Source organism: Malania oleifera, chromosome 10 (assembly GCF_029873635.1).
Source record: "Malania oleifera isolate guangnan ecotype guangnan chromosome 10, ASM2987363v1, whole genome shotgun sequence".
Taxonomy (NCBI): Eukaryota; Viridiplantae; Streptophyta; class Magnoliopsida; order Santalales; family Ximeniaceae; genus Malania; species Malania oleifera.
Window position 1 is genome coordinate 34,116,916 of NC_080426.1, and position 13,860 is coordinate 34,130,775.

General features: G+C 37.3%; 1 protein-coding gene across 4 annotated transcripts in view; it reads left to right on the top strand.

Annotated features, from left to right (window-relative positions):
* The window catches only part of LOC131165750 (COP9 signalosome complex subunit 7), a 37,287-nt gene that overhangs the window by 18,481 nt on the left and 4,946 nt on the right, over positions 1 to 13,860 (top strand). The window lies entirely within an intron of this gene.

Consider the following 13,860-nt stretch of genomic DNA (forward strand, 5'->3'; position numbering starts at 1 on the left):
GGTAACGCTAAGCTATGGTAGCATACCAAGTACGATGAAATTGAGAATGGATGCTGTATAATTCATTGTTAGGCAGATTTAAAGAAAGAGCTCAAGGCCCAAATTCTTTCTTGAGAATGTTCAGTACAATGCTCAATGGAAATTGCGAGACCTTAAGCACACTGATATTATTAGGGAGTATGTGAAACAGTTCTCTGCTTTGATTTTGGATATTTGGGACATGTCAAAGAAATATAAGATGTTCTACTTTCTTCAGGAGTTGAAATCGTGGTCAAGGCCAAAACTTCATCAACAAAGAGTTCAAAACTTGCCTACCGCAGAAGATGCCACAGAACACTTGATTGACTATGCTGGAGAGAATTCCACAATGTCCAAAGAGAGTGACATGAGTGGAAATAGTAGAAAGTCTTTCAAGAAGGGCATACCCTAAAGTGGGGGAGCCAACACCAAGGCATCAACTTCAAAGGAAGTTTCATCGTCCTGATCATTCAATAGACAGTGGTAAGGGTAAGATGACATGCTTCTTATCTCGAGGCCTTCAAAGAGTTGCTGATTGCCTTCACAAGTCATCAATCAATGACTTGCAAGCATCCATTGCGAAGTGTGCACTACTAGATGATGTGGATGAGGAGGAAACCCTAAGGATGGGGGCAATGCGGTTACTGATGTAGGACAAGAAGTAAGACATTGCGAAGATCCTGCTGGAAAATAATTAAGAAAAGTGGGTTAAGGAATTGTGGGGTTAAGTTGGTAGTTAGTATTAATTTGTATAGGATTATGTGTATTTTGGGGGTTGTTTGTAATATTTATGTAAAGTATGGGTTTGTTTGTAACTCATGTAGTTTTAGGAGAGTGTAATTTTATGTGTTTAGGCTTTCTTATAAATAGTGTGTGAAAGCCATGTTGTAAGTTAGTTGTTGATGAATTTGAATTGTTGATTGAACATGAGTTCCCCCTTGGTATCCCCTTTGTATAGGATTTTGTGTATTTTGGGGGTTGTTTGTAATATTTATGTAAAGTTTGGATTTGTTTGTAATTCATGTAGTTTTAGGAGTGTGTGTAATTTTATGTGTTTAGGCTTTCTTATAAATAGTGTGTGAAGCCATGTTGTAAGTTAGTTGTTGATGAATTTGAATTGTTGATTGAACGTGAGTTTCCCCTTGGTATCTCCTGTAACGCCCCGAACCCTTAAACCTGAGTCCGGTGCGTTATACCTGATCATATCCTAATAGATCATAATCTATAACATATGCAGCGGAAAACATAACCATAATCTCTATATAACATAATACCAGAGTTTACTAATTCTAACTACCAACCATAATAAATTAATCATCCACCTGTATTCCAATATATACATGTCTCAAAACATTATCCACTAATACCAGTATGTTTCACAACTATCCATATCTTATAAAACTTAAAACATAAATTATAAAACATAAAATATACATATCAAAATTACATAAAAATATACCATTTTCTCTTTCTATTTACCAAAAATGCTATAAAATATCGAGCTCTCTAAGCTCGATCTCGAGGAACTCCTGAAAAAGATAATTTCATATTCAAGTGAGACACATCTCAGTAAGGGAAGAAACAATATATTAAAACAGTGCGTGGCCAACATGAGTTTATATATGACATATTATTTAACATTTGAAAATCGTTAACATAATTTCTGAAATCATTCCCTGAACCTAATCAAACACATGCAAATGTTTAACCCACGAGATTACCCGAGGATAGGGGTGATTACCCGCCCATTCAAGTAGCACCCCTCTGCTTTGATATTTAGGCAACCCAAAGGTCGCAGCTAAAGCATACCAGGGCACTTACCTTACTCAGTAAGTTCTCAAGTGATAAATTGATCTAATACTCACACAGTTCATACAAAAGTTTACCGGCGAAAGCCTTAAGGATAAAGAAATCTACCTACCCATACAAGTAGGTTCCCTCTGTCCTAGTACGTTATGCGGCTACTGCCACATCTGTAGCTACTAGTGTACTCGCCTTACTCAGCAAGCCCTCAGACGAAGAGTATGCCTCGCCCAATCGTAACATGTTTTACATACATAGGTACAATATCATAGTACATCATTATTTCCACCGTTATTCAATCATTCACATTCTTTCATGTTCATAACTTAACATTTCCTTATGTTTCACTTTAAGTGACTCTTTCCCATTTGTATTATTCACATTTCACATTTCATTTATTGCATTGTCATTCCTTGTCATTTCATTTCATAAAACATTTTCATTTCATTCCTTTGTACTACAACCACTCTTTAGCCATCATCAGTTATTCCACATAGAAATGCGCTAGAATCTAATACAACTCCTTTTAGCTGTCATCAGTTAGTTCACATAGAAATGAGCTCTGCTAACATGACTGTCTTTCAGCTGTCTTACATTTACATGATTGCATTTCACATATATAGACAACATTGTGCATATCACATTTTATTCTCATTGCTTTACTTACTTAACCTGCATCTCGTACATTTAACATATATTTGCACAGAATCTCATGCCACATAGTTTAGCAGTAAAATTCATACATTGCCTATAAAATAAGCCAACCAACATTTAACGTTTATATACTGAAAATACATTTCATTCCTTACATAATTATCCTGAAAATATTTTTCCACTTTCATCCGTTCATTTTCGCATATACATATCTAATAAACAGCCCTAAACTTAAAAAAAAATATATATAATTTAAACAGCTGGCATTTTACCCATACTGAAAAATTACACGTACATATAACACAATTTATTTTTCATTTAATTCATAAAAATTCTGATTTAATATATATTTTTTCCCTTACCTAGTTTCTTGAATTAAGCCAACAGGGACTCCGAAAAATACCTGCAGCGCTCACCCGGACCCTGAATCAAAAATTCCTAACTCCAATAAATTATTCCTGAATAAAATATTATTTAAATACTTCATAGGGCCATAAATTCTAAATAATACATATACCCTTAAATTTAGTCAAATTGTCAAATTTCTCAAATCCTACTCTCACTTTGGAGTAGGGTATAGAAAATCCCAATTCAAAAATTACCTACGCCAAAATGACGACAACGACGATTAGGCAGATGATTAGGACCCCGTGGTGGTGCCTGATCGTCGATTCAACAACATATTAACAGCGAAATTGAGAAAATAGGGAAAAATTACCTTTCCCCAGGAGCAGTGCCTAAGCTGTTCCCATGAAAAATCTGCTCCAATAGAAATGTTGGTAGCGGAATCAGGAATCCAACGGTACCTTCTGTTTCCTGATTCGCTGCAAATCCGTCGAGAAATTAAGAGAGAAAGAGATGGAGACGGGCCGCAGGAAATAAGTTCAGTGGGGGGGGGGGTGTGAACCTTCTGTAACTCTTTTTCTTCTTCTTTTTTAACTTTACAGATGTATATATATGTATATATAAAACTTTAACTTATGCATATATATAACAACTTACCTATATATATATATACATATATATATATCTTATTTCAATTAGTTTATAGTTTTTTTTTAAATCCAATGTAATAATGTTTAATTTAATAACTAGTTATTTAATTATTTAATTTATCTTAATTTAATTTAATTTCTTTAATTTAATTTAATTTTTTTATTTTTCCCACGCCATTCCTTTTATTTATTTATTCGTTATTTTTATCTATTTTTTTTATTATTATTTCAATCATTTTAATTTTTCGGGTCTTTACATCTCCTCTCCTCCCTTTCCCTCATCTATTTCTAATCTCTTTCATGGCAGAACCTTGATGCTGCCCCTGCATCATTTGGTATCAGAGCCCACTTACGATCTCTTTCTTCCATTTCAATTCGCCCGTCTTTTCTTTTCAATCTTCTTCTTCCTCCCTTTTCTTCTCTTCTTCCTTTCCCCCACCCTTCTGCAACTTCTCTCTCCCTCTGCAGCAACTTCTTTCTTCTCTTCTTGTTCTCTGGTTTTTTGTTCTGATCTCCTACTCTGTCCCTAATCCTTTGCTGCCCATCGGCCTTCAGCCCTTTGCTTCTTCTCTGTTTCTTTTCTCCCTCTCTTCTTCATCTTCTCTTTAATTCTCTCCCATAACTCTCTCAATTCTATTTCTCATTTCTGAATTCTGTGGCTGTTTCTTGGCAGTTTTTGTCCAGAAACTCCTCCAACCTCCCATCTTCTTTTCTCTCCTTTAGTTTCTTAACTCTCTCTCTCTCTCTAAATTTCAGTTTTTTAAAAAAAAAAAAAAAACTGAAAAGGCAGTTCTGCGGTTTCTGAACTTCTCAGAAAGTTCCAGCCGTGTCCCCATTTCTTCAAACACCACTTTCCAGCCACCATCCTGCAACACCACCCACACCATCAAAGACAGAACACCCCGATGCCCCTTTCACCGCCTTACAATCACCAGTTCAGGCTCATGCGCTGGCCAAAAGGATTGCAGCCGTCGGCCCCTTGAATCCCCAACATTTGATGATTTTTTAAACACATTGAGACTAATGCTAAATCCCTTATCCTTTGAACTCCTCTTGACCAAGTTTCATCGCCGGAGGCATCTCACGCGCAGCGCACGTGCCCCATGTGCTGGCAACCTGTGATTGGCAAACTTCCAAAGTTTTCTGCAATTTCCAGTCTTAAGAAAAATTGCTTAAGCCACAAGATTTTGGATTTTCTTCATGATATTTTTACCTGCAAGGAGATATTTTGTTGTGGACACAATATTTTGGAAGCAAGCATGATAATTTCGGCACGAAACCCTAGAAATTGTAACTGCCAACATCAAAAATCAGGTTTTGTTGCTGTAATTTGTGAGTTTTCTTCGTGAATTTGTTTCATTTCAGCTGGACAATCTATATCAAGGTGAGTTAAAGATAGTTTTTGAGAAATTGAGAGTAAGGCTCGTGGGAAATTGTATTAAAGGATTGTGCTATATAGCTGCAGCGTGTATATGCATAAATTCAGAACATGGTGACAAATTATAGGAAAAAGGAATGCCATTTGCCAATCTTTGGGCACAATTTCAAGCTTTTTAGCACCTTTCTCAAGTGTGAAGAAAAGGTTGCAAAATCACTATTGATGAAAAATGCCCAATGAATGTGGTTTCCGTAAATGGAATCACTTGAATGTAGCTTCATTCGAAACTTCACCCAAAGCCTTATGTGATATCTTGGGTTGACAACTTTGTTGTACATGTTTATGAAAGATGTTTGGTTCCCATCCAAATGAATGAATATTTGGCTATTGTTGGTGTGATATCCTACCTATGAAGATTGGCCATGTACTCGTTGGTTCCCCTTGGTTGGATGATTTAGGTGTGACTCAAGGACATGAGAGCTCATATGTCTTTCATTATAATAGGAAGAAAATCGTTTTGAAGTCCGCTCTACCAATGAACCAAGACTAAGAATCAATCATAATTTCTCAGCTTAATGACAATATAAGGAAGGAAATTAACTTTTTTGAAGATATCCAAAGCCCTTCAGACATTCCAATTGTTGAGTTTGTCATTCCTGATGTGCTTATTGATGCCAACTCGCAATTCAAGTCTATAATGCTGCCAAAGGATTGTGGTTTCTTGTATCACTCAAGCGTTGGATTTCAAAGAATTCAAGTTTACTTCTCCTTTTTGATCCTCCAACATTTCAAAATTCGAGGCTGAATTGTTTCTAATTGGGGGAGAGTTGATGTAGGACAAGCAATAGACAATGGGAAGATCCTTGCTAGAAAATAATAAAAAAGAGTGGGTTAAGGAATTGTGGGGTTAAGTTAGTAGTTTATTATGTATTTTTAGTATTAATTAGTATAGGATTATGCATATTTGGTGGCTGTTTATGTAAAGTATGGGTTTGTTTGTAATTCACTAATTCATGTAGTTTTAGGAGTATGTGTGTAATTTTATGTGTTTAAGCTTTCTTATAAATAGTGTGTGAAAGCCATGTTGTAAGTTAGTTGTTGATGAATTTGAATTGTTGATTGAACGTGAGTTTCCCCCTTGGTATCTCCTCTCCTCCCTTCGCCTCTTCTATTTCTAATCTCTCTCATGGAAGAACCTTGATGCTGTCCCTGCATCAGTTACTCAATGCGTTGGAGAGGCAGATGAAATTACCAGAAGTTACCCAAACTAAAGGTTAATGTTTGTGAATCTACGGGTCAATGGGAAGAGCACCCGTGCTATGGTGGATATTGGGACTACTCATAATTTTGTCTTGCAGGCAGAAGCTTAGAGACTTACCTTGAATTTAGAGAAGAATTTAGGATGCAAGAAAGTGTTTAAACTTCATAGATCAGCCTACTCTAGGAGTAGTCAAGCACGTCACTGTGAAGCTTGAACAGTGGGTGAGACATGTGAACTTTATAGTTGTGTCAATGAATAATTTCCAAGTGATTTTTGGAATGAAATTCTTGAGGTAGACTAAGGCGATACTGATGCTATTTTCTAGTTCCCTTTGTTTGATTGGAGAGCACCCTAGCATGGTGCAAGTTGTGAAGAAAGGAGACGATGAGAAGTTCTGCATGCAGCTCAAGAAGGGTTTGAGAAGAGGTGAACAGACTTACCTTGCCTGTGGTAGATGAAGATGTAGGCCAAGAGCGAGTGCCTACTACAATCTGAGCTGTGTTGGTTGAGTATAAAATTGTGATGCCAAACTAGCTACCTCACAACTTGCTTCCACAATGCGGTGTGGCATGAAATTGAGTTGTTACTAGGGGTTAAGTTGCCTGTTAAAAGACCATATAGGATGACCTCTAGAGTTAGCAGAGTCGAGGAAACAACTTGATGAGTTGTTAGAAGCAAGCTATAATACGTCCTTCCAAAGCTTTGTTCAAAGCACCGGCGTTGTTTTAGAGGAGACATAATGGGAGCATGTGGGTGTGTGTGGATTATTGTGCACTCAACAAGGTGATTGTGCACAACAAGTATCCCATATTATTGATTGCTAATTTGTTTGATCAATTAAGTTATGCCAAGTAATTCACCAAACTTGACTTGCGATTGGACTACTATTATTAGGTGAGGATAGCAGATGGTAATGAACTGAAGGTGATTTGTGTGACACGGTATAGGCCATTTGAATTCTTGGTGATGCCCTTTGGGCTGATGAATGCGCACCATCTACATTCTAACCAAGTGTTTCATGAGTACCTCGACAAGTTTGTCGTGTATGCTTGGATGACATTGTCGTCTATTGTTCCACTGGGGAGGAACATAAAGAAAATCTATGACAAATGTTTGATAAGTTGAAGGAGAATAGTTTGTATGTGAAGAGAGAGAAAAGTGCTCTTTTGCTCAGTGAAGCTTGGTCATGTGATTAAGCAAGGTCTTATCTGGATGGATATGGAGAAGGTGAGAGCTATTCAAGATTGGAAGATCCCAATGACAATAAAGGAGTCGCGTTTCTTTCTTAAACTTGACAACTATTATAGAAAGTTTTTGGAGGGGTATTCAAGGAGAATTGATCCCTTTACAAAACTATTAAAGAAGGTTAATAGGTGGATTTGGACAGAGAAGTGTTGGGGAACCTTTGACAACTTGAAGGATGCCATTATGAAAGTTTTGGTACCAACTTTTTGGGACATCATGAAACCGTTCGAGGTACAGACAGATGCATTGCATTATGCCATTGGGGGAGTCTTGTTACAGGATGGGCATTCTATTACGAACAAGAGTCGTAAGCTTAATTAAGTAGAGCAGAAGTACACAACTCAAGAGAAGGAGATGCTAGCGATGATACATTGCCTTCATGGGTGATGACATTACCTACTTAGGTCAAAGTTTGTGGTGAAAACAGATAATTTTGTCAATCACTTCTTTACTTAGGCAAAGTTTTTATCTAAGTAGGCTTGTTGGCAAGATTTCTTTGTAGAATTTGATTTCTTATTTGAGCACAAGGCGACTGATAAACTAAGTTGCAAATGCATTGAGCAAGAAGGCTAAATTTGCGGTCTTACAGATGGTAAAACACTTGACATTAAGGTTACCACGACAATGTGGGAATGCATTAAGGGGAACCTTGCCAAAGATCTAGTTGCCCAAAACCTCATGAAATTGGCGAAAGAGGGCAAAGCGCGCCGATTCTAGTTAGGAGATGGAAGGCTAATGGCAAATGGTAATTGACTCTTTGTGTCTCAAGCTGGAGATCTTAGAAAGACAATGTTGAGAGAGTGTTATGACACTATGTGGTCGGATCATCTAGGATGACATCACACTTTGGCATTGTTGAAGCTGAGGTATGGCCACACGTGCGAGTTGAGGTGGTCGAGTATACCCAAATTTGTCTCACTTGCTAGCAAGACAAGGTGGAGCAGAAGAAGGTTGTAGGGCTGTTGGAGCCTCTTCAAGTACTAATAAGACCGTGGGAGAGTGTCTCACTTGACTTTATTTCCAGCCTGCCTAGAGTGGGAGAAGTAGGATGTATGTTGATGGTTATAGATAGGTTTTCGAAGTATGACACTTTCATATCTGCACTAAAGTATTTTTTGACAGAGGAGACAACGTATTGTTCTTTAAACATATTTGAGATATTGGGGTGTTCCCCAAGACCTTATTAGTGTATGAGACTCAAGATTTACTTGCAACTTCTGAATAGAATTTTTCAGAATTCTCAGTTCATAAATTGACATTTTTCGAGCTACCACTGATAAATAGATGGACAGATGGAGTGATTCAATGGGCTACTAGAGAAGTACTTCCGCCATTTTGTCATCACTAGTCAGAAGAATTGGGTGTAGCTACTCGATTTGGCTCAGTTTTGTTTCAATGCCCAAAAGAGCTCAACAACCAATAAGAGTCATTTTGAGCTTGTTACAAGTTGGCTATCGTTGTTCCCTCACATAGTGGATGAGCAGTACGGAGGAAGAGTCCAAGAGCATACATCTTCACCAAAGAATGGAGAAAGAATGTTGAGATCGTCAAACTTAGGGGAGAAGATAGTTGCACTTCAATGGGGGTGACTTGGTGCTTGTTAAGCTCCATCCTGAATAGAACATGTCAATATGAGGTTGAGATGGGAGACTACTTCCTAGATATTAAGGACCAGTCTGCATCTTGGCGAAAGTCGAGTAGTCCTTTTACAAGGTTGATCCTTCGAGTTGGATGAAAGTTCATCATGCATTTCACTTCAGCCATCTTAAGTCATTCAATGCAGACATTGAAAATCTAAGCAGAAGTCAGTCAACCAGAGCCCTTGTGAAGATAGTGAAACCTGAAAAAATAAAAGTTAAAGTCATATTTGCGGACAAAGAGTTCACATCATTAAGGATGAAGCATCACGAGTTCTTAGTGAATTGGAAAGCCCTTGGAGACAAAGAAATCAATTAAATTTTATTGGAATACTTGCAACCGTCCATTGACAAAGATGAAGAGTACCTAGGTCTAAGTTTGTGAGGATGTCGACCACATAAGTGAGGGAAAATGTCACGAGCCAAGCTTGTTGAGGGCATTATGCTTGCCTGTGACCGCTCGTCTTATGTGCATGGGATGGGTTACCATCATGTAAATAGTAGTATAGGTTTGTTAATTGTGTCTCAATGCCTTAGTGTAGAATGAGAGTATCACTCCTTAGTCATTTTGATGTTCCCTAGTGCCAGAGCTAAAATCGCATATAAAGCTCTTTAGGAGAGGGTGGCTGTTCATCAGTCTTGTAAAGCTCATTGGCTTTTGTAAATGTGTTAGCGTACTTGCTTCCCTAACTGGGCAAACGTTGCTTATGAAAGTTGTGTTAATGAATTATGTTGCGTTAATGTCTACCGCATGCTTGTCATTTGCTTACATGAATTGCTCACAACTTTCTCTTATTTCTCATTCAACTGCTATGAATGTGCTATTGTGGTAAACTATGGTATACTTTGGCTGACTAGTTAAGCAAAAGTGCTTTAGCTAGTGTTGCACGACCCTTCACAAGGTGTTTAGTGTTTAGTTCGTGACACTTTGACAGCAACATGTGATGCTCAAGAGGTCGGTTTAGATTGAAGGAAAGACCTTTGGTCTGAGATTGGATGAGGATGGGGAGATCCTTTTTTCGTTCGTGCTCATGAATAACATTTCTTGTAACAAGTGGTTTTAAATTCTTGAAAGAGGCAGTTTTTTGGTTTGCCGATGGTTTATTAGTTTTCATTCGGCTAGTTGGGGTTCTAGAAGTCTTCGTACGTGAAATCTATAGTACTAGATGTCGATTATGTGGACAAGGGTTGGGAAGTTTATGGAATTTGGAGTTAGGTCTAAGGTGGAAAGGCAAGAATTTTTTAGTGTTTATTCTTGGTGGCGTAGAAGGGTTGGCTGGCGAAGTTTTTCATCATGATTTTTGCAAATTTGCAGAGGATTTTCATTATGATTTTAGAGGCATAGGTGATGCAAGCACTTCAACTCCCAAATTGTGGAGTCAGGTGATGTTGGAAGGGAAGAAAGGCGAAGGTTGTGCAAGCTGAATTCAACTACAATAGATCTGCCTTCAGCGTGGGGGTGAGTTGCAATTGGAGGAATCAGGTGTGCGTTTCCAAAAAACACTACAACTCGATTGGAGGTGACCATATTGGGAAGGTATCTAGGGTTTCGGAGGATACTGCGTTCTGGAAAAGGCGGGTAGGGTTGTGCTTGAGGATGATGAGCCTAAGAATTTTGGGCCGGGTTGTCTGCTTGTCATTTTGGCTTTGGGCCAGGTAATTGAGATAGGAGAAGCCTCTCTTTTAACTAAGTAGGACCACCTAATTGAATTGGCCCATTGTTTAGGTAATAATGCTTCGGGCCTTTCTTTGGGTTCAAATGAGTGCTCCTCTCTTATGGGTCTTTTGCAGTTGGGCCTTGTCTCTAAACATGCCCATTTGAAGGATAAGGGTGACCAGGCTACTTCCCTATTTTACCTTGTAAATGAGTAGGTCCAATTACATTGCCATAACTCATAGAAGTAGAGTACAGGAAAGTAGGATTTTCAATCATTTGTTAACAAAGTTGAGAGTCTTTCTCTAGTTCTCAAAGATATGCATGGAACAAATCAATATCTGGAGCATAATCAAGAAGATATTAGCTTGGTTTTAGAACTCATTTCTGGTGAAATGATGACAAAAACAAGGGTGTCAGATTGGTTGATGATTCTAGTCTTGTAGAGATATTGGAGGCTGGTGTTGCCAATAATAATAAAGAAGAAGTTGGTTTGGGGAGGAACTTGATGTTTAAAGTTTTAAAAAGTTTGAAAAATCTAAGAGTCCTAAGGTATACGCTCATTGGAAGGCTGCTTTGATGGGTGCAGAAGAGAGGAAGTTGTGTGAAGAGAAGAGAGCATTCCAGTGAGATAGTGAAAACAATTTTACGAAGAGATTCAAAAGGAGACTTTATATTGTGGAAGATATACATGCTAAGATGGGGGGTATATCTAGTGATGGAATTAGTGAAGGAAAGGAGGCTAAGAAATGCAAAGATCTTTTAGATAAATGATAGTGATGACATTAGTGAGTTTGATTGTGATGGGGGGTTGCCTTTGGATGAGATTCAGGAAAAATATGGATACGTTTCTGAGTCCTGTGATGTACTTCAAGATTTCTCATATGCACATCCATCCCCATTGGAAGGATTGGAGGGGCGGTTCTAGTTTTGAAAACGATGGGTTGGTTAATAAACTGCAGTGCAACGATGGAATTCTATCTATACTAGTAGAGGAGATTTCTGGGGAGGATTTGGAAGTTCAAGATCTTATGGATAAATTGGGTTTAAAGATATATGATTTTGGAGGAAATGAAGTGTGCTTTGATGGGAGTAAAAGCAAATTGAAAGGGTTTTAAGGAGTTAGCAAACTTGAAGTGTTCGGTGAATTATGACGGAAAGGGACTGAAAAGGGGTTTTTTTGGTTAATTGTATTTAATTTGAACTGATTTATTATTATATTTTGGGTGGACTTCCTAGGGAGAAGAACTCATACGTATTACTACAAAGATGTTTTTTAACACTAAATTATCCAGACACAAACTTCCTTCCCTTTTACGCTTTCAAACTATGCGGGGGCTCACAAGATGGTCTCTATTCGTATTATCCACCCTTGACCATCACATGTCTCTCATGTAGCTTTTCTAATTTTTGAGTCATCCTTACCAGAATGGCAGAATCCTAAATGGAGGGAGTGTAAGTACTACTGTGGAGGAAAGAGAGACAAGCCTGAATTAGCATTACTAGATCGCTTAATGGAAACAATGCTCCTTTCTATCCAGCGCTAAATGTAAGAAAAGCTCTCCTTCACCCATGTAACCTCCTAGAGACTTTCTCGTACACCCAATCCAAAAGGAGGGAAAAAAGTTGAAGAATTACTACATCCTGAGGGAATATGCTTAGACAAGAGCTTGACTAAGAACATGATATCCTACCAAACTGCATTATGGTGTTATCCAGTGGACCACCCATTGTTACATAATAGACAATATGGCCATTAGGGGACTGCTGCGGCTGTTACAGGACTGCTGCAATATTTTTTTTTTATTTTTTAAAATATATTTTATACCTTTTCTTCTCATTTTCTTCCATTTTGCAGATCAATCTCGATCAGATAATGCATTTCGTTTTGTTATTTATCACACATATGACTAATGAAGATTTTAAAAAATATAATTTTTCAGTTGATGGCATTTTAAATGATTTATTTCTCATAATAAACTCTGTTAGCCGAACTAAAGGATCCAAGATAGATTAAAAATCTTTGTAATAAGAGTGAGAGACTAAAAACATGCAAGTGTAACAGTATTTGTAAGTAAGGTTGTTTGTGCTTGAAACAATTCACGGTTGTTACACCCACTTCTTGCAATGTAATATCTGTCCCTCCTGACTTGCAGTATCCCCGTTGATGTTACGTTACCTGCACGATTTAAAACCATAGTAACACAAACCATAAATAGTGGAGAGATGAAGCTCGTAAACCACAGACAATCAGGTCCATACACAGAGGTCAACTATTCTCTCCCCCTCGTGCCCAAAAGGACTGACACAAAATACTATGGGCCTGTCAATCCTTGTGGCAGACTAGCATCTCAAATCACCAGGCTCTCAAAAGAGCCACTAGAATGCCTTGGCCAATGAAAAAATGAGCCCCCCAGTTTTGGTTCCTGTGGCATAAGAATATTAGGGGAGGCCATACAAATGACCCCCTTTAGTTCATATATTAGGATACCCCTAACCTTAGGGGGTGTCAGCTCAATGCAAGCATTTGATTTTTAATTGGTATTTTTTAATGGCTTAGCATCTCATTTTTAAGGGGCTGTTTGGCAATATTGAGCAAAGATTAAAAACTAAAAATAAAAAACTGGCAAACTCTTTGGTTCATATTTTCAGATAAAAAAAATTAAAACCTAATTGAATGCAAGTTCATATTTGTATGGATTCAAATTTTTTAAAAAATATATGATAAAATAATGAAAATATTAAAGAATACGAATTAGAATTATTATTATAAAAAATGGAAATGAATCATAATTATTTTACGTAATTATTATTTCTTACACACATTTTAGTGCTCCAAGAGCAATCCTATTGTATATTACAATTGAAAAATGGCAATTTTTTTTTGAATGACTTACTATTTTTCTAGTGTTTAGAAAATTTTCTTATATAATTTTTTGATTATAATTCAAATTCACATGATTATTTTATTTTAATTTTTTATTAATTATGCACATAATGATTTAATGTATAAAAATAAATTCTGAATATTGAAGTATGCGGCAACTTGTTTCCCCAATAATTGAAAATCATAAAAACCTCATTTTCAGTTTTTGCCACATTAGATGAAAACTAACAACAGAAGCAGAAAATTAGCAACATAGAAAAACATTGTCTTTGCGTCTTCACTGTAGAGCAGTGAAAATAGAAATGATACCAACCCTAAGTTTATGATG